Genomic DNA, 19,900 nt, shown 5'->3' on the forward strand with positions numbered 1-19,900 from the left:
TTTTGTTTTCAGAGGCATCTAATGTCAGTTATTACTGCAACTTGTATCTGTTGCTGTGAGTATAAAGCTAGTGAGTCTGATATGATCAGCAGTGTGGTAAACCAACAGTATCTGAAATAAATGAAATACTTCATTTTAAGAAGATGGGCTCAGGGCAACCACCTGAATCATCCATTCCAATCCAGCATTGTTACTTAGAGTTAATTGTGAGCAAGTTTTGCTTTGGCTCTACTAATAATCTACTTGGGTCCTTCTTTTTCTGCTTCTTCTCTACCAGTATGCCAACATTTTTATAAAAATGCAATATTCCTTGTGAAGTATCAATACTACCTCTCAACTGTCCAGATTTTTGCCTTTTATGCTTTGTTTATTACTCATAAAATTTGTGGTTTTCTGGGAAATCACTGAGGACTGAAATCATTAAATAATGACACGCATTTGAGTTTTAGACTTCCTTCAGAAAATGCATGCTAACAGAAAAGTTGTTATTCTAGCAATTTCTGATGTTTATAAGAGCAATATTTAAAATCTGCCCCAATTTTTGGTCCTTTGTACCCCCATTATTTTAGGGTTTGTCCAGATTTCTTAAGATAAGAAGAAACAGTATAATTTGATACTGGACACCAAGGCACAGGGTAACGAAGGCATAGAAGTTATATCATGCAATAAAAAGCATTGTATCAGCATGCAAGTTATTGACCCAGTTATAGGGAAAAAAGATTAAACAAAAACAAAACAGAAAGGTTGATATTCATAGCCATTACAATTAATCACAAAAGGTATTTGTGTGAATTGCAAGCAAGCACAGTTCAGACATGATTCAGAGAGAGTATCTATGTCAAAGCAAAGCAGTTAGGAAATGTTTGAGAAAATCTTATGGAAGTGAATAATGAGATGCAAATGAGGAATCTGTCAAAAATGTGTGACCTTCTTATATCAATGAGACACTCCTTCTCTTTCTACCATTATGCGAGTCATAGTCACGTTTTGATATGTATCCACCCTGTGCACAGTTGGATTATAAAAAGCAAAGTCTGTATCTTTTCTATCCATTTTGCAATCTGTGAAGATGCCTGATTTCACTGCAAGCTTTGCTCTTTCCCATTGTGAGCTGCTCATTTCAGTCACATAGGAATCAATGTTTGACATTCTAAGAAAAGAAATTGTAGGCAAAAGATAACTCACCTCAACACAGCTGAAAAGGATGTTTTTAGTGGAAAGTGCTTTGGTAAATTTGTATGGCCACAGACAGAAAATGTGGGAATGATTGGCCTTCCTATACCAGTGCCTACAAAGGCATGTATAATCCTAACTATACTTGCATTGGAGTCCTTTCAGAGACAAACTGAGGATATGGTGGCTGTCTGACAGGTTTCTATCCTGAGAATAATGCAGGTTTTCCTCAATATACTCTTGGTACATGTGGTTGAGCATATCTACTTCCCCGTGTCACCACAGGACTGAGCCAGTACCATTTATACTTTCTACAGAATGGTTTGCTATCTTGAAGTGATTGGAGTGACCACAAGTAAAAAAAAAATAAATAAAAGTAGAATCACATCTTATTTAGAGAAAACAAAACTAGAACATACAGAAAAAAATTGCAAGCTGCCATGCCAAGTTGATTTTATTGACAAGGACTGAGACAGGTACAGTAAAGGAACTTCTAGTGTATAAAGGGATATTTTGTCACAAACTTCTTTGCCCTCCCTTTTTCCCTCAAAATTCCAGTGCTTTAATTTCACTTATAAGAAAGAGGAAGGACTTTCTCACATAAATTACAGCATGGGTGGAATATAAAAGAAATGAATTAGGCAACCAAAGACTGAAAATGGGGACATTTATTTATTTATTTTTAATAAAACATACAATGAAGATTAAACAAATCAGTTCAATGGAAAGAGCATAATCAAAATACAATAAATAAATACATAAAATAAAAATAAAACAAGAAAAAGATGAGTTATACAGAAAGGACACCCCCATTATTAACAAAGGAAAAGTGACACAGTCTGGTAAAACATTTCTAAAAAACAGTCAAAATGCATTTTATAGCCTTGCAAACTGTATATGAAAAAGGAAAACAGCATTAGAGAAATGGTGGAAAACAAAAAAATGTTATGCTAACACTTAATGAAACAAAACAAACACCACTTCATTATGAATACACTACAATGGAATACTTTATTTTGCTGAGCATGTTATTTAATATGCAGAAAGAATTAAAACACACATCTTTATGCACTTCTTAACTCACTGGTTCTGGATGCCTGGTTAGACATTATGTACAGGGTGAGGCACCCTGCAAAGCTCCCCACTACTGTTGAAATGCTATGAATTATTTTAAACCTGTAATATTTTATTTTTAAGAATGTTTTGCTTTTTTTCCCTCTGTGTATGCACTCTGCAGTGCACAGCAATGCCAAGCTGTGCTCACATATAGACAGCTGACACCTGCTGCACATCTAAAAATAGAAACTGTATGTAATTAATTATCATCATTACATTTTTTTAATTGCCGTTTCCGCAACATGGCACGGAGTGCAGCAGAGCCGAATGGCGCTTATACATACATAGTTGACAGACATCTAAAAATAGAAACCAGATGAAATTAATTATTTATTTCGGGGTCTGTTTAAGCATGTTTGAGTGGCGTGGTGCACTGCTCAGTAATACTAACAGGTAGCCCAGTAGTATATGTGAAGGTATAGTAGTTTTCATGGTATCCAAGTAGCTAAATGGGTGCAGTTACAGCCTAATACTTTGTTGGTCCTGGGTTCGAGTCAGTAGCTGCCATAAGATGTCTGTAATTTAGTATATATATGTTTAATTTTAAAACAAATTTGTTAAGTATGGCACTGTTGAGTTGTGCTGCACACTACTTAAACATGCTAACAGCTACTACAATTTTGTGGTACTAAGCTTCGCTGAAACCTTGGTTGTGCAAGTTTTCTCACTGCTTAGCTCTGCTAAGCTGGTTTGCATGCTGCGAAGCAATGCAGCACATTTTTGAATGTTGCTCAATGATGTGTAAGGGTGGGAATACAGCCTATATTAGGCACAATAGGCAGGAATTCTGCACCATTCATTAGAGTCTGATTATTTGCAGATATGCAAGGCAGTGTTAGAGAGGGTGCATGTTTTCGGGCATAGAGGTGGGGTGTGCAGGAGTCCAGGGTCTTTGTTCGACTCCTGGTAAAGAATTATGAACCCATAGAGGTGGGGTGTGCAGGAGTCCAGGGTCTTTGTTCGACTCCTGGTAAAGAATTATGAACCCAGGCTAATGCAGGGCAGTTTCCAGGGCTCGGAATGTAAGGTGAAGGGCTGGGACCGATTGGCTAGGGAACTTATCAGTGCTACTAGTATCCCCCACACTGACGAGCAGCGTCATCACCATTATGATGACAAGAAGAGGAGAAAGTGTGGAACCTTTGGACACCTGGGTCCAAGAGGCAAGAGCTGGGCATGCCGAACAAATATGTAAATATGTTTTCCACTGTTTTATCAAAATGCGAGCTGCATGTCTGCAAAACTATTATGCATAATGGCATGTTTCTCTCCCAACAGATGCAGCTGAGAGGACTTGCGATGTTGCATCCCATGCCAGGCACCTTGCCAGGTTTCACTGTGAGTGCGGTATGTACAGATTTATTATTTATTTATTTATTTATTTATTTATTTCAGTTTGATGACCGGGGAAGTCCAATGGTGCCTAAAAAGAAAACATTTTCAGTGGAAGCCTGGAGAGAAAAGCTCCAGTAACAATGACAAACATATTAGCATATACATTTACAAAGCAAAGAAGTCATACAGCTTTATGCAGCATTCTACAGTAAAACATTTCTACATTCTACAATAATAATAAAATCTAGCAACTGTATAGCCTAAGAGTCATTAACAGTGAATTACAACTGAAATGTTGCATTCCACAGCAATAGTAAAAATCTAGCAACAGAGGAGTCTAAAGGTTATTAACAGTGAATTACATTTGAGGTTGACAAATGGTTGGAAATAAACTATTTACAAAATCGGGAGGTTAAGGAGGAGTAGGAGGGCAAATGATGTGAGTGCAGCGATGATGCACAGAGTTAGAAGGTGGGTTTTGATATAGGAGGGTCCCATGTGGGGAAAGAGCAAGTACATTCCCACATAGAAGATAGGTAGGAATGGAGGAAGGATTTAAAGTTAGAGTGGTTATGAATATTTCTAAGGGAGGGTGGAAGAGAGTTCCATAGTTTAGCTAAGGACCAGAATAGCAAAGAGTGTCCAGGTGGCCATAAAGGTTTTTAGATTTTGAGCAGGTTCTGATTTTCTGACCTAAATGAGTGATTATGAATATATGGGGTTAAGAAGGTGGAGAGAGAGGGACAGGAGGATGGGTTAAATATGAGCTGATGGGGTGAGTTTAAGGAGGTTCAGATAGTTGGGAAGCTTGAGCCATTGGAGTTCATGGAGTGTGATGTAGTGATGGGATGAGTTCCTAGAGTTGGTGGCAAATTTCCAGATTTGATTGTAGCAGGCTTCTAATTTAGTTTGAAGGCTGAGCTGAAGATTCAGGAACAGAGGAGCACCATACATTAGAGAAGTAAGAAGGTATGTGGAGGTGAGGGTCTTTATGGTGGAGGGGTTGAGATAATGATTATGCCTATATAGGAGTCCAAATTGTGTGAATGAGTTTTTTGATGTTAGTTTGGATGTGAATATCAAATTTTAGATGTTCATCAATAATGACACCGAGCAGTTTGGTGTGCAGGACAATTTCATTGGGGGTGTTATTCTGGCTAATGATCTTGAAGGAGTTTTTATCAATGGAGGAGTGTTTAGATGGGGAACAAATCATTAATTTGGTTTTAATGGTATTAAGGGTTAGGTGGTTGTTTTGCAGCCAGGTTTTAGTATTTGAAAAGCTGACTGGGTTATCTGCAGAAGGTCAGAAGGGGTGTCAGCTGAGCAGATGATTGCTGAATCATCTGCATACTGGATTCGTGTAGAATTGGAGATGGAATGGTGAAAGTTGTTGATGAATATATTGAAAAGTAAAGGACCAAGAACAGCACCTTGGGGTGCCCCAGTAGTGGTGTATAGAAAAGAAGAGGTGGAATGTTTCCATTTAACAGCTTGTTGTCTTTTGGAGAGGTAGCTGATAAACCAAGCTATGGTGGAATTGGGAGAGACTGAGGGAGGAGAATTGTGATATGAGTATAGGGTGGGAGACAGCATCAAAGGCTTTGGAAAGGTCTAGGAACCGGGTTGATATGATTTTGCCAGAGTCACAAGCATGGTTAATCGACTTGAGCAAGGAGAAGAGTGCAGTGATGGTACTGTGTCCAGGAAGGAATCCATGTTGTGTGGGGGTTATGAGGTTGTTTTGTGTTAGATAAGGCATCAGTTGTGAGTAAATACATTTCTCCAGGACTTTTGAGAGTGGGGAAAGAATGGCAATAGGACAGAAATTAGTGATATCAGTGTTTCTACCACCTTTATGGAGTGGGATAATGAATGTTTGTCTCCAAAATGAGGGAACATAAGATTCTTGGATGGACCTATTTTTTATGATGGAGATAAGGAAGGCTATGCTGATAGCAGATAGTTTGAAGAAGGATGAAGGTAAATTATCTGGTGCATTGGAGCATGGTTTCAGTCAGAAGAGGACTTTTTTATTATGTACATAGGCACAAGGTTGAGGCTGAAGTAAGGGATATGTGTATTGAGATCAGAGGGGAAGGTATGGGGAGGGGGATATTGGAGGGGAGCTGGGGAAGCTGGCAGTAAGTCTGGCTATGCACCAACAAAGGTGTTAAATAGAGAGGCTGTTTCTTGGTCAGAGCAGTTAGGGTTTGGGCATGGGTTGTCTTTACTGCCGGGGTGAAGGAGGGAGGAGATAGTATTCCAGAATTTTCTAGGGTTGTTAGTATGTTCAGATTGAAGCTTAGAGTAATATGTTCTGTAGTCTCTGGTTAATAGTTTTTTTATGGAGTTACGGAGTTGCTTAAATTTTAGTAGGGTATTAGGTTGCTTATTTCTTTGGTATTGTTTCTACTTTTTGTCTCTTAGGAGCATGATCTGTTTAGTTTCCTTAGATAGCCAAGGATAAGTTATAGCTTTAACTCTTTGGGTCCTGAGAGGAGCAATGTTATTGAGTAGGTACAGAAAGTTTCATTAAAGTAGTTGATGGCATTGTCAAGGGGCAGAGTTCTTAAAGGTGTCTAGTCAGTTAGTTTTAAGCAGTCTGAAAATGTTTGTGGGTTGAAGTTGGACAGGTTTCTGGTTTGAATGTAGTGATGTTTTTATGAAGGAAGGAGGGGTACCAGTCAGTAAATGCTGTTAGATGGTCACTGAGGGGGTCAAAAGGATTCCTTAATTTGAGATTAGATTTGGATGAGACACTAAGATCCAGTCAATGATGGAGCTGGAGGTTCCATCTTTGTTTGGCCTGGTGGCGGAGTTTATTAGCTGAGTGAAGTTAAAGAGGTTGATTGTTTGGGTAGGGGATTGAAAGTTAATCATGACCCAGTTAATGTTTATGTCACGTAGGATGAAGGTTTCATTTTTAATGTTAGAGGAGAACCAGGAGAGAATGTTTTCTAGTATTGGGATGTTATTACCTGGAGGGATGTAAAGAGAAGCTATGCATATGTACTTGTGTTTGCTCGATTTTTTGAAAGAGCTATGGTTAATTCAGAGTTGGCAAATTTTGGAATGGGAGTATTGTATGGGGTAAATGAGTAGGTGGAAGAGTAGATTATGGCTATACCACCTCCTTTTTTGTTGGCCTGTAGTTACGAATCCTACGGTAGCCAGGAGGCAGGCTTTCATTGTTATCACTACATTATCATATTATGCTAACTGTAGCACAATAAGTAAGAAAGGGTAAAGCATTTACTGCAAAATAGCATACAGAATAAAACTGTAGTGCAATAAATGGGCAAGTAGAATTGTAGTGTAATAAATGGTCAATTAGAGCTGTAGTGCAATAAATGAACAATAGCAACTATATTGCAATAAACAATATCAATAAAAGTAAGCAGAATGGTGCACAGCAGGATTGTGTTATCATAACCATTGCAGTAGAGCTGTATGCATTGCCTGTCTATGTTAAGGTTGCTGCAGTCAAGAGCAGCACACCTCTCCAGGCTATCAGTTGCATTATGCTCTCTGTTCCTTCTACTCCAGGTAATAAAGGTATATGGGTGAGGTAGCCTACTCTATGGGCATATATTGTGTGTGGATGTCACAGACGTTTATCAGCAATATCAATAAAGTGTTAAGCAGCATTTTTGATTCCTAAAGAAATCTGTCTAAATATTTCCAGTATGTCTGTATTCCTTACATGTCTGTACTAAGTTGCTGCAGTCAATTGTTCCATTATTTGCAGATGTCCCTTGCAGTCATAGCTATTGGGTTCTATTCCCATGCCTGCCAACTAAGGCATGATGCTGTCTAGTTTATATACTGTACACAAACATGCCTGTCAAGTGGCATGATTTCTTGTAATGTAATTAAAACTGCCTAATCATTCTGTCACAGGATTACCAGAAAAATTATTATCTGGCATGCAATGTATTACCAAATCCACTTATAGAATACCTTGGTCATTATATAAGTCCACATTATGTGAAACTGTTCTGTGTAGTTGTGTACATGCATTTGTTATTGCTTGGCCCATACTGACCCATGCTAACAGCTTGAGAGGTATGTACGTGCTGCATCAGCTATAGGAGAATTGTAGTCACTGTACTCAAAACTGACACAATGCAACTGTAGAGTATTTCATATCAGTGTTTTCAGGGATATAGCCTGCATCATCAGTAATGGAGTATTTCTCTCTCTCCTCACCCATTGTCTTCATTTATTTATTATTGTTATTTATTATTATGATTTATTATTAACATATTTTGTTAAACTAACTACATTTTGATAAAATGTGATTTATTATTCATAGGTTCATAGGTTCATAGGTAGGTACTAGGCTATTGGCCCTGGGGGCCTATACAAGCCAAGCCAAAAAAGTACCCTGGCTTTTGCCACCCAAGAAAATTATTTTCCTGTGCCACTGTCGAGCAGAGCCACAGAGGTGATCCTTGGGGTGAATTTCCTATTTCTCATCCAATCATCAACATTTTTCTTGAAGAGTGCTAATGAGGAGCTTTGTTTGATATAGATAGGTAGTTTATTCCAGAGTATGGGGAGTCTCTGGGACAGGAATTTATCCCTCCGGCATGTTCTGTTTATTGTGGTGACAAGGTTTAGGTCCCCAGAGCGTGTAGCTCGGAGGAATTGGGATTTCTTTAAGTGAAGCATGTCCAACAGCTCTGGGTTTGACATAGCTTTGTATGTTAGGCAGAGGTCACCTCTGAGTAGGCAATATGTGACGGAGTAAACCTGGAGTTTTTTGAGATGGTTTGCATAGGACATCTGTTTGAGGCCAATAATCCTCTTTGTGAGGTATTTCTGAGGCCTTTACAGTTGTTATAGATGTCTTGTGAGGTACATACCAAAAGGGGCATTGTACTCTATAATGGGTCTAATGAGTGATGAGTAAAGGGAAACAATGACCTCTTTTTTTCTGGATGAGAAACCTTTTGTGATGAGGGGTGCCACGTAGAAGGATGTCCTGACTACTGTGGTGATGTGATTATTGTTATATTTTATTACTATTCAATATTAACATATTTTGTTAAACTAACTGTTTTGTTGGCCTTATGGTTTAATTCTTACTGGCATGCTGTTAACATACTCATTGTTATGTTACTTAATACTGTGTTACACATAATATACATTAATATGTATTTGGATTAATAAATATGATGTTCCATTCTTTTAATACTAACAATGGTTTGGTTATTACTAACCTTAACTTATTGCTATACCTCATTTACCACAACACATCAATGTAGGCCAGTTCCAGCTGATCCACCTACCTTGCCTCCTCTAGCTGTGGCACTGGGTCCCAGCATGTCTGGGACCCATACTAGGGGGATCTCCTCTGCTGCCCCCTGCACTACCTGTGCCGTCAGTTACTACTGCCCCATTGAAATGGGATGGACATCCCTCTGGGAGTGGTGGTGAAGGGGGAGTTGTCACCCAGGCTGAACTCCCAGTTTTGGTGCACAGGATAGTTTACTGTGGTTTTGACCACAACCTACATTGTATTGAGGACATGCTGACCAATTTGGTGGAGCAGCCTCACCCCAGTGTCCAGCCCCCACCACTGCCACCTCAGGGGCAGTGATGGAGCAGTGTTGACAGTCCCATGGGTGGGGATGTGAGTCATGCTGCTGCCTTGTGGAGGCACATGGGACTTAGATTCCACAACACCCTCCCTCATGTGTTACACACCACCCCTGTCTTATGTCTTATCTGTCTTGTCTATCTGCAAATGCATCCTCACCTACCCAGATTACCTCCCCCACACATACCCATGTCCCTTCCCCAACATTCCACTCTCACCTTAAAAAAATGGGTACCTGTCCCAAAAGAAAAATATATTGCCCTATACATAGCTCTCCATTTCGTACATGTGTCCACTGGACACACATAATTTGGTCCAACTGACTTGACAACACAGTTATGTTGTCCTCACCCCTCTCCCTGGTGGTAAGAGTTCAAAGTCATGTACAAATTCTGTCAAAGTTTACAGTTATTGCTGTACAAGAAATGGATAGCTGTGGTTCTTTCCTACACCCTTCCTGCACATCCCTACCAGCCTTTCACTATGTTTTTCCCCCTGCTTGCACTCCATTTCGCCCCTTTCCTATCTCCCTATTTTTATTTTCTTTATATTTTTTTAGCATGACACTGCCCAGTGTGCCATGTCACACAGCTTCACTAAGCTCAGTTAAATAGAGCTATACCGACTATATGTTTTCTAAAATAGTAATACACAGTTACAAAATAAACACTTCACCCATATTTCAAACCCAAGACCATCGCACTTGCAGACCACTGCATTAATCTGCCATGCCACACAACTCTTAATTAAAAAAAGCTGGTTTAAACAAAACATAGTAATTGCCAGTTACAGTCATTAAGCATGTTTCAGTGGAGCTGCGTGCTTTACCACATCATGCAAACTTGATTAAAATGTAATGGAAAAAATGGGAGTGTACCTTGGACTCCAGTGCAATAGTATACCACTAGAAAGCCAAAGATTTTATGGATGTAAGTGAGGCCTGTGATAGCAGGTAAATTATTCAGTAACATGTAAAAAGACACCTGCTAAGGCATTACTGGCAAAATACATGTTCAACTGGGACCCTTATGCAGAAATACATGCATACATATACAGCCATGCACATACTGATGGATGTAGAAAATGTTTGTCACAGCCTGTTTGTGTGCACATATCTTGGAGATACACCTGCTGTAACAGCCACTCATAGGTTCATAGGTTCATACTAGGCTATCTGCCCGAGGGCATTTATGTGTACCAGACATAGTTTTGTTAGTTACTTCCCCCTACCTTAGTTTACCACATGCCCATTATTTAGCTGCAGCTCTGTCTGTCAGCACACTGGGGTGTAACCCCTGGGGTGTAATTCATCATCTCCATCCATTAGTCAACAAGGCTCTCGGAACAAGGCTGCCGTGCCAAGGCAAACACATAAACTTTTTTTTCCACCAGCATAGAGTCTTTGGGTGATGAATCTACTAGATTTTTATTCATGAGATCTGGCGTTATTTGACATGGCTCAGTATGTCAGGCATAGTATGTCAGTGAGTAGCACCACCGAGAAAGGTAATGCGAACTAGTTAATATAACTGGAGTTCAGAAGTCGAGACATAGAACATTTTGAGAATTATCCTTTGCATCCTTTGCTTTGTGGCTGCCTGCTGTGCAAGGGTCAGATACACAATACATTGGGGGGGGGCATTTTCGATCATTGGTCTGATGAGTGATGAGTATAGGAGACTATGACTTTCCCTGATCTAGAGATGTGAATCCCTTCATGATAAGGTGGGCAATGTAGAAGGTCTTCCTAACTACTTTAGCAATATGAGTGTTGAATGAAAGGCTTAGGTCCCTAATAACTTCTTCTGTCAGGGATTGCACCTATATGGTAGCTAGGGGGTAACCTTTTTTTTCCGAAGGAATGACTATACATTTCTTGGCATTTAACGAGGGAGGCCATCTGGCACCAGTTATCCGTTTCTGTAGAGACCTTTGAAGGATATGATATCTGTGTGGGATGTGTTCTCAACTATGGTTAACCACTTGTGAGCAGCTAGAGAGTCTGACATGGCCAGCACAACTGGACCCGTGGGGTTCTGTCACTCAGCCAGTTTTGCACCCAATCTTGTAATGTATGGGTTTACATTTCTAGGTAGGCTGGGTCCTTCCTCGTTGGCCTCGTCAATGACTGTTTCAGTCAAAAAGTCAACCAAGTTTAAACAGCATGATCTGCCTTGCCTTGAACTGTCGGATCCAAAGTCTGCAAATTGCCTATGTCTTTATTTATATTCCTCCACATCATTATGATCCTCTATGTGGTGAAGCATCAGGGGCTCAAGCCAATGACAGTATAATTTTTTCCAGGGTGGTGGAGGCACCACCCCTGTGGGACGCGCCACTCCTGCATCACGATCCGGAGGTGAGACAAGATTAAACAGCTGTCCTAACTGTGGGTTTAATTCCTCATTGAGTTCATGGAGCACACAGCTGGGGACACCATCAGGTCCCATGGATGCTGTGTTCTTTGCGGAGGCGTTGGAGATGTTTGGGGGGGGTGGGAGAAGTTTTTTGCACTCGAACCTGGGGCGGGAGGGTGGGGCAATGTCTGTAGGGATTGTGTAATCTTCATCATTTTGAACTAATTTGAGCATAGTCTGGAGTTTCCCTAGGTGACTATGACATAGCTAAAGAATGCTTTTGTGGTTGTTCTTTAGAGTCCTTTTTTATTTTTTTTCTCAAAAATTAGCTGGATGATTTTATGAGAGCTCTTAGCTGATACTTATAGTGATCAGCGGTTTCTTATCTTTTAAGGATTTTGCTCATCTTGTAGTAGCTTTCTTTATTTATTGTAGAGTTTTAAAAAACAGGCATAGAGTTTGTTTACTGACGGGAGGTTTTGGTACAAAGAGTCTTGTTTTTGCTTGGGAGTCTTTGTTTCCATGCAGCCTGCAGGGTGCTGGTAGAAGGCATTGTAAGTGATTTCATTTGTTGAGGCAATGTTAACCGCCAGCTCAGGGGCCTTAAAGGAGACCACACACTAAAGTTAGAAGTGTGAAGTCTGTTGTGAAGTTCCTTCTCTGCTTCTTTTTTCATTTCGGGTGGGGCGGATGAGGACCTCCAGCGAGAGATTAGTTAGTTTTCAGATCAGATCTGTGATCCAGAGTGGGTATACTTACAAGTGAAACATGGTGTCTTCATGTTCATGATGATGAGACTCAAGTATGTTCTTCCTCTGTGGGATATGGCCACCAGTTCCATTAGGTTTGAGTTTATGAATTGATTTAACTTTTGGGCTAGAGGTTTGGGCTTGAGTAGTGTTCCCAGTCTATAATAGTAGTTGTGTCACCAGTGATGGTGTTCGAGATACATTTATCCCTCCAGTGTTTTCAGAACGCCATGTGAGTCCAAGAGTTTGTGAGGGTGGCCTGTAACATGCCACAATTTGCATAGCAGTTCCTACCACGTTGCACCTACAGCACCTGATGGTTTCCGCTGCATCGCGGCGACGCCACCAACTTGCGTGTGGTGTCCTTCTGATGAATATGGATACCCTCCTCCTTTCTTGGTATTGTCCGGTTTTGTGGCCGAACGCATGATATGATGTAAAAAACTCGGTAGTGCTGGGGTGTACTAGAGCCTTGAACCAGGTTTCTGTCACAGCACAGTGAGACATGTGAGAAGGGCTACTGGAGAAGGGCCTTTGAGTGCGTGTACTTGAGGTTGAGACTTCTGGCATTGGAGCAGCATTACCTTTTAGTTTTTTTTCTTTGTTTTGTTCTGGGTGGGTTTGAGCCTTGCCTAGCCTTGCCCAAAAAAGGCACTGGGGTGGCAAAAGCCTTGCTAAAATTCGGAATCAGGGTGCAAGTGCAAGCCCGCCTCATGGTTAGCGTGGCCCAGCATGTCATCAGGCCCAGGCAGAGACATTGGATCCCTTGAAAACACACCAAGGTTTAAGCCAATTGTTAAAACTGATCATCTTATCTCTGTATTGTGGCATCATTCTTGGTGTAGCTCAGTCTTGGTAAATGCCTTGCAAATAGTACATTTTGCCACACACAGTCCTGGGTTCAAATCCAGTGGTGTGTAGCAGTGGAATTATCATATTGTGAAGCCAGTAAATAATGACTGAGTGATGCACTCTTTATTCACACAAGGCATATCAAATGAAATGTCTGCATTTCACTGATGGAAATCACTGGCCTGCAGATAGAAACACACTTCACATACCTCTATAGCAAAAGTATAAGTGCATAAACTGTCACTTCATGCATTAATATGCATTCACAGAGAAATTCAACTCAGGTACTGCAAATGAGGGCCACTAATATCAGAGTGCACCACACAATCCTTTCAAACTCACAGTGCCGATTAGTACAGCTGCACACCTAACATACACATTTGAAGTACCTGCTTGTAACATGGACTGCCCTCATACATGCTCCAAATTACTACCACACTATAGCACATGGCTTGACAGTTGCCCAAATAGTTGATATATTGTTATATTTATCCCTCATGTTGCTCAAGGACGCAACAAGCCTGTGGGGTAATATTCTGTTAGTGATACCTTTGCCTAACATACTTAACTTAAATGCATGCCTTAATTGGACTGGACAGGGTAGCTCACTTTGGCTCTGCCTCTACAACAAGGCTGGCACAGCTCCTACAGTTACTCCTACAGCTTGTTGTCTTCCAAAGTGTTCACACTCTCTGTCTATGCCTATTACCTGCAGCATCAGCTGTAGCCTGTAGCACATCCATCTTTATGTAAAAGTTGCTGCTAGAGATCTGTCCTCTGTGATGAAGTAGTCTCCTCACCCCATTAATGTCCAGCACAACATATCAGAAAGGGCCCCTAATCTACACGAAGGCCTTATATATTGTACTGGGGTTGCATGTGATTGGCTGATGAAAGTGCAAATCAGTTGTGTTGGCTGCAGTTAGCATTTCAGAATCACAGATTGGTTAAGAGGCAATCACCTGCTGATGAGAACCATGTTAGAAAGACAAGCAGCTGGCTATAGGGTACTATTCTGTATGAGACTTTCCTCACACAGGCCATGAATATGTAAAATATTAACTATCAGCACTTATCAGCAGAGGAGTACTGCAGTCCATTAGGATGCAGATGTCAGACTATAGTTATGGAGAATAGAGATTACAGCATTTACCCTTTCATAGAACTGTGATAATGACATGTCAATGACCTCCAGATTTGTTACACATACAGAGGATGTGCAAGACATCAAAAGTGGAATGTATATTAGTGTGGCACACTGGGCTCATGGAACTCTCCCTTTACACTGGTTATAACAGCACACTGCTATTTGTTTGGCACAGTTGGTCTGACATATTATCAGGGGGTTTTCCCCTTGGGGACACACTACAATAGACTCCAGTGTCATCTCTGTGAACATACAGCAGTATCTGTCAAGGCACACATGGGAATACCTTATTATTGCTAGTATCCTAGTTGTATCCCATGCTTAGTATGTTTGCACACTGTGAATATGACATGTGTGATCAAGCAGTTGATATTGCCAACCATTGTATCCTTGCTGTATCTCTACACAGTGTACTTCCACGTATGTGATCCTGACATGTGTTCCACGTTGTTGTCTTTCAGGGAACATGTATGAAAGATGCCGTGCAGCTTTCACGGACGCAGAGAAAAAGTTAATACTGGAAGGACTCTGTCAACACCAGGAACTCCTACTATCCAAGAGGAGGCACAACAGGGTATATCAGGAGGCACTGCGGGCTGATCTTGTTCATGATGTCAATGCCACTGGTCATCAGAGCAGGACATATGAGCAGGTTTGACACCATGCTATGGACATGAGCAATGCCACATACAGAAGAGCAGCAGATATTGCCAGGGATTGTCGTGCCACCAGTGTACGGCCTGCAGTGGAACACCCACTCTCAGCCACTGAGGAATTCCTGGCAAACGTAGGGACACATGACAGTTCCCAGGCATCCATGACCCCCTACATTGTGGATGTGGGTCACACAGTGTCCATGGCAGAAAACAGTGCAGGTAAGCTTAGTTTGATCAGAATTGCAATACTGTAGCATTCAAGTGTGTCATAGAGTACATAGTCATGTTAGGTCTGTCTGTTCTTTGGGGGAGGGAGAAGGGTTTGACTGCAATTTGTCTGTCATGCTCAAATTTTAACAAATATAACAATTAACACAGTAACTACTGTAAATGTGAGATATATGGACATATTAACTTGTGGTGGTCAAACATGTGGTGGTACTGGCATTACCTCTCCCTCAACTTATCACAGGTCTTTCAAGTATTGGCCAAGCCCATGGTCCTGCTCCTGGTAAGCATGACACTATTTTGTTATAGATGTAGGTTTACAGCAGTGTAATCCCTAGATTGTCATCCTGGGCCTGATGCTTGCAATGCTGTACTTTTGGCATGATTGCCAACTGCACACTTATATTCTAACTGTACACGTTAGACTCACACCTATGCTTTGTAGGTGTGACCACACTGATAGATGTGATGGTATTGTCAGGATACTGCAGAGTGTCATAAGTATCAACTGTGCAGAGTCTACACAAATGTCAACAGTGTACCTCACTATTGCTGATGAAGTTTCAGTGTAATGAGATGTTATTTTCAAGTAACTACAGCTGTTACTGGGAAGAGTACTGTCCTCATGTCCTACTATATGAGGTTGGGATTTCAGCAGGTCTATCATAGTGATGACACTGTATAGAGCCTTACAAATATCAAACATAGTAGTGCAGAATATAATAGTGCAGGTATAAATGTACTGCTTTTTCCTTTCTTATCACAGGTGACAGGGGAGTGGTTGGTCTCTGTCCCCTCCACAACCTGTTGTCAGTGTCTCCTCAGACCCTGATGATAATGATGGTGGCCACAGTGTGGTATGGTGGAGGTTTAGTGAGCTGAATCTGTTCCAGAAGTTGACATCCTTCTTCTGCCCTCATTGTCACTGCACACAGTCAGTATGCCCACACATACAAAGTCCCTGGAGGCCACAGATATTGGACAGTCAGAGGTTGGGGACATTGAACCAGAAAGTGTAGCAACTATGGCTCCAATGAGTGTAGACACTCATCATAGCCAGAGAGCTGGTGAAGTCCCATACAGGCGAACTGACAGGGATTCTTGTAGGAGGCCTGCTGTCTGTCCACTACCTCTTGCAGGTGTCACATCACGGGTCATTCGGTCATGTTTTGGGCCATTATGGAGGCACAGGCACATTCTAAATGGAACACATGATATATGCTAAGGGTTATGGATGTAGCACAGTCTGACATCCGTGACTGCCTCCACCACATTGGGAACACCCTGAATTGGTTTACTGATGTAGTGGTCAGAAGGTGAGTTGAGAGTGTCTGTCTTGGACTGCACATTGTCAGTGCTGGAATGTGTGGTTGGAGTTGAGCATTACACTTGTGGATGTAAGTCAGCAACCCATCTGCTGAGAGCCCACATAGCCATTCACAATCACGCTCCCGTAGTGGCAATACATCCAATGCTACAGAGGGAGTGTACTGTCCACACCATGATGTGGCAGGCCATGTGCTCATGGTCCTGAGCATTCCCATGGGGGACACAGTCCCAGCAGACAGCAGTCATTGTCAGGTATTAGCACCGCTTCTGACCTTGGGCATGGAGGTGCCAGTGCAATTTCTGGCAGAGCCAGTTCCCATGATCAGGGCCAGAGATGGTGAAATGACATCACTACCATGTACAGTCCAAAGCTATCCAACATACACACATGTAGGGCTAGCACTGAGCTTAAATGTGTACACTCACACACCACTGTCAAATGCAGGTTACCTACAGACACGCACAGCACCTTTCCATGGTCCATTTGTTCCCTTCCTGACTCACGCACATGCTGTCAACCTTAGGTCAGCCTAGGCCTCCTGCACCCCCACACAATGCCCTGTGCAAGTGATGATACCTGTGCGACATCCCTGTCATCCTCTCCATCAATGCAGGGAATGACGCTATGTGTCTGATGCACAGGGTGACTATATTAGTTAACATGTACTTGTGTAATGCAGTGCTGTTTTGCCATCCTACTTGTAGTGGTTACCGGCAGATACTATATGTTGGCATTTGTCATGAGTATGCCACATACTTTTGTGTACTTTATGGTGTATGATGTTGTAATGGCTGTATAGTTACACAATGACAGGTGTGTCACAGACCTCTTTATGTTTCTGTTTCAGGAGTCTGTTGGGATAACCTATGGATACACAGTGGAAATAAAGCAGCACAAGATGGCATGTTGACACAGCAGAAATATGTCTTCATCAAGGTACAGCACTATAAGTGCATGGCTCCATAGGTGCATATATGTATAACAGACTAACAAGGACAATGGCAGCATTCAGTGTACTCATGCAGCCCTAATCTGAGAAAAGGTCTGCTACCCTTGATAAGTGTCCCCAGGGTTTTGGGAACTAACACATCTACAAGCTGGGATGGTAGAGATGACCCATCTATACATATCCTGTATCCAGTACACACAGTTGCCCGACACCAGTTATGATTGTTGTGTTCTGCATCCCACTGTGTAGCCTGCACATGATGTGTATCACAGCAGATATGTGCTTCACATGCATGGAGGCCTGTTTCATGTGGGGTGTACTGTCTGTGTTACATACCTGTTTCTTCAGCATGTACTATGTATACCACAGTGATGTTATAGGCATGTAGAACAAGTGAGACATGTGTTAGTCCTGTCATGGATATGTGGGAGGTACACAGTGCACAGTGGGATCCAAAATCTCCCTGTATGGAGCCATACACATCACCTCCAAAGCTTTTAGCAGACAGGCTACACATGAACGGTCATGACGCCCACTCCATATGACATGTTATTTACACTGTGTATTGGTGTACCATGGAACCTGTGTGGCTGCTACAGTACACAATATGCCTGTGTAGTGACATAGCAAGGGTGTCATTGCACAGAGTGGTAGATATGATGATTGCCACATTCAGTATAGAAGTGACAGTCTTGGATTTATATCCCAAACCTGTCTGTATAGGTTGTAGAACAGTGAATGCATCCCCACATCTTACTGACCAGTTAAGGTCAAAGGCTACATTACTCTTTGCACCCATAACTCCCAACAGGATAGTATTTTATAGTCAGTGGCATTTAATCTTTGTCAGTGGCTCAGTGAACAACTGACTGTGTCTTAGGTCATCCTGGATAACTGTTGGTTCTGTGTGGGATTCTGTGACAACTCCTAATCTGCAATCACCTGCTAATGTACTCAGTCAGAGGTCAGTGACCGTGGCTGTGACTACAGAGAGGTAATAGGTAGACAGTATATGCCAATAATGGAGGATGGTGAGCTCCACTGGTGACTGGCATCATTGCAGCATATGTCTCCTAATGCTCTCTTCCCAGAGTATGACTGTCTGACACTTGCCTATCCACCAGCTGACATAACACTCTGTACATTACATACACAGTTTCCAGCACGGCCTGCTGTCTTAATATTGTTATACACCTTGTCTGGTCATGGAGTGAGACATATGTCCGACATCCATTGCATAATGTAACAGTCAATGGGCTATGCCAGTTCCAGTCAGTAGGCATGATCTGGCCTTGAACAAAAGTAACAGTGTTTGGTCCAGTGTCAGTAGTTGTATGAGAGTGTTAGCACTCGTAACCATGCTAACTCCTATCATGGCATTTCAGGTGACATGACTCAGAGATCTGGGGACACTGCTTGGTACTATATGCTAGTTGTCCTCTGTGCAAGTAAGTATTGCAGTTACTTTCAGCATGTTGCAAGAAGACAGTCATGCAAGGAGTCTGTACAGAGCACAGACAAACATGCTAGTGAAGCGTAATATGTACATACTGTGTTGCTTTGTCATGCTGCAGCTCAATTACCCAAAGGATGCCCCAGGTCTTTACCTGCAATGCCTTCAGCAGTGCCGTGACATCCCCACTTGGGGAACCAATGTATTGCATCATGTGTTTACCAATATGGGTGACCAGTACAGCCCCCCTAATGGGAGGTTCTCCTTGGTGGGATCTGGCCACAGATCAGCCTCTTTAGAACTATCAGTATGTACCCCCCTTGCAGACAATACAGACATATTTGTTAAGAAAGCCATTTATTACCTCCTGTGGGATGGTTGACATAGCTTGACTGCACCTCCCCTTTCAAATGGGACAGGCAAGTATGCAGAGCTCTACACCCATGCATTATGTCAGCAGCATTACAACTGCATGAACTCAGCTGTAAGTAACAGGAGGGACACAGGCTCATCATGGCTCAGCAAACCTGACTGGTGGACAACTGCCATTAGCAGGCTGTACAATGACAGGTGGACAGTTCTGTGTGACATGTGGGGTGAGGGTTCCTGCCTAACCTGGAGGCACTCCCTCCTCAGCTAAAAGAAGCACATAGTGCTGTTGTGACATTGTGTAGTCATGGTAAGGGACAAAAGTAGCCACCCACACAAAGAAGAACCACAATGCACAGTGTAGTTACATGTGTAACCTCAAAGGACAAGCCCAGATTGTCAGTGACCTCCTACGTCATGCTGTCACATATAATCTGTACTCATACTTGACCTGTATTCCCACACTGTCTGCATAAACTACACTCCCTTGTCCCCACCACATGTGACACATGACATTCCTACAACCTGTCCCATAACTTCAATATTTACAGAGCAGTTCATAACTGACATCTCACTGG

This window comes from Protopterus annectens, chromosome 2.part0 (assembly GCF_019279795.1).
Source record: "Protopterus annectens isolate FY-2018-M chromosome 2.part0, PAN1.0, whole genome shotgun sequence".
Classification (NCBI taxonomy): Eukaryota; Metazoa; Chordata; order Ceratodontiformes; family Protopteridae; genus Protopterus; species Protopterus annectens.